The sequence below is a fragment of the Silurus meridionalis genome, chromosome 5 (assembly GCF_014805685.1).
Source record: "Silurus meridionalis isolate SWU-2019-XX chromosome 5, ASM1480568v1, whole genome shotgun sequence".
Taxonomy (NCBI): domain Eukaryota; kingdom Metazoa; phylum Chordata; class Actinopteri; order Siluriformes; family Siluridae; genus Silurus; species Silurus meridionalis.
Window position 1 is genome coordinate 27,296,769 of NC_060888.1, and position 2,732 is coordinate 27,299,500.

The 2,732-nt window shown below is 36.7% G+C and overlaps 1 protein-coding gene across 3 annotated transcripts in view; it reads left to right on the forward strand.

Moving 5' to 3' along the window:
* Nucleotides 1-2,373, forward strand: part of smpd3 (sphingomyelin phosphodiesterase 3) — a 52,915-nt gene extending 50,542 nt beyond the window's left edge. For all 3 annotated transcript variants that reach the window (XM_046849935.1, XM_046849937.1, XM_046849936.1), the window contains exon 8: nt 1-2,373. This exon is cut by the window's left edge and continues 1,669 nt beyond it. The gene's annotated coding sequence lies outside the window, so the exon portion shown is untranslated.
* The last annotated feature ends 359 nt before the right edge of the window (nt 2,374-2,732 follow it).

Genomic DNA, 2,732 nt, shown 5'->3' on the forward strand with positions numbered 1-2,732 from the left:
ACAGTGCAGCTATCTAAAGTCAGACTAGCATTTTGTACATCTAAGCCAAAGCTAAGCTTATTAACTTTAAGCTAATTTATTATTAGAATTATTATTTAAATTGGTGTCTATGTTGGCTAGCGTTCATTATTTTGCCAAGCTAGCTAGTGAATATCAGGCTAACATCCTGTTTGCTACATCAAATATCATTTGATTTGATCTTTTCTATGTATTAAAACCAGTATTTCATGCATAACATATTGAATATCGAAGAAGGTGTGTATCAGGTTTCCTCATTTTTGATTTAAGCTCCGCCCCCTGCTAAGAGGCCTTGCAAATCCAGGACCTTGATGTTTTCAAATTCCCAAGAATTTGTTGTAGAGTAAAAAAAAGGCTCTCTGTTCAGGGTCACAAGGTTTCCTGTGTCCACGTTGAGCCCAGACGACCGCCACCCCGTGCAAATGTTTACACCCCCCTTCCCTCCCCCAACATTACTCAGCACTAAGTAGGACACCAGACTCGGACGTCTACACCTCATGAACTGCTGTAGCTATTGTTCATCTGTCTCTTAGTTCAGATTGCTTTTGTACGTGTTTTATATTAGAATTATTATTATTATTATTATTATTATTATTATTATTATTATTATTGTTGTTATGAAGCAATGCAGTGTTTTCCCACATTTTCAATACATCAATTGGCATCCCGTCTGTCCACGTCCTTTTATAAAGTCCTAGTGTATAACTGCTAGAATATACAGATGTTAAATATACAGCTGTGTCCCAAATCCATGAGCGAGACCTGTTTTTATTTAATCAGTTAAGAATTGAAGCAAAATAAAATTTGCTTTACATAAATAAATAAATTACGTATATAAATTTTAGCGTCATAAAAAAATCAGTGCTTATAAGTTTATCCATAATGAGCGAGCCTGTGGTGAGAGTGGAAAGGAAGGGAGAATTCCCTGAGAAACCTCCCACAGAAACCTCATGGATCTTAATGCTGTTCATGTGGAAACATCCTCATTTTCAGTGAGTAATTAAAAAGAACCTCATCAGGCTGAATCTGGCAGGTTGTAGCTCAGTGTTGAAGCTGATTACTGATTGGAAAGTTGGGGGTTCAGGTCCCGGTATCACCAAGCTGCCACATTTGGGGCCCTTGAGCAAGGCCCTTAACCCTCTGTGCTCCAGGGGTGCTGTATCATGGATGACCGTGCGCTCTGTCCCAAGCTTCTCATTTTTGAAGAAAGAGTTTCACTGTGCTGTAAAGTGCATGTTTTTTCTCTTTTTTTTTTACTTTCATGAAAGAAAGGGAAATGTGAAAAATCCCTGAGACAAGCCGGTTTCCTGTTCTCTTCCTGTTCCTCTCCATCACCAGCCTTTCTGCATAATACTTTCAAGACTCTGAAGATCTTACAGAAAACATCACCAGACCAACGAGTGAAATGTAATATTTAAAAAAAAGTATTAAACACGATCGTATGCCAGACACGTCCCCACGAACGACCTGTTACCATGGAAACCATTAGTACAAGCGCATTCCCCGGAGTTTCTGCTGCTATATGAATACATTTTCCGACCAATGAGAATCGAGCACTCGGTGCTATAAATGTTTAATAACTGATGAAATAAAAACAGGCGGTTTTATATATATATATATATATATATATATATATATATATATATATATATATATATATATATATATATTTGGATGTGTGAGATGTAACGGATGCTTCTGGGAAATTCTGGTTTGGTTCGGGTTTTTAAAATATTGGATTGACATTTTAGTGTAGTTTTTTTTTTGTATCGATCTAAATCAGTGCGGAGTTATAGACTGATACGTTTGAAGGTTGCCATGTTGGGGAAGGAGAGGGATTTCTGCTTCATCGAACCCAATATGATTGATAAATAAATAAATAAATAAATAAATAAATAAGTCAATGGTGTCAAGTACCAACCAGATCAGGCCAAATAATCCAATGTAAATAATGAATAAAAAAAAAAGATTACCGTCACATAGAACTTTTATTTAAACTAAAATGAACATATCTTTTTTAGATAATAGCTTTATTTGTTTAGCACCTCATATGTTTTTATATGGTGGAAGGCGTTCCGTACGGCGCCATCAGGAAAAACTAAGAATTTGTAACATACACGAGGCCAGTGTGGAGCAGATGTTCATTAAAATAATGTTGTTTTTAGCAAATGTTTTGTAGAAATCCATCAGAATAATAGCAGAATCTTTTTTTTTTTTTTTTAAGACACCGATGTTTTGACACCTCGCTCTACCCAGAATGCATTGCTGATGCCCTGGAGAGCAGGCTCGGGGTCATGGAGATTTCTGTATGTGATTTAATGTATGTTTAAAAAAATAAAGTTAATACACATCTGCTTTAGTTGCTGCAGTACATTTACAGTGAAACACTTCACAGCACATGCTTTGTGTTTTATTGAGGACCAGTTGTTCCTTTAACATCTACGAGAACTTTTTGGATTTTAGGAAACACGTGGATGTTCTAGGTTTTGCTTTGATAACTGATGCAGCACCAGAGTCAGACACTCAGGAATTCTGGAACAGAGATAAGAGCTGTGAGACGATATGAGGAAGAAACCTTGAGAGGAACCTTAAGAGGAACCTTCATCTAGGCACTGGATGTCCATTCATTATAGTTCATTGAGTGTTATCAACTTGTGCGCTAATGGACCCATGAGTGCAACACGGTTAATGTTAATTGCAGTCCATCTTAATGG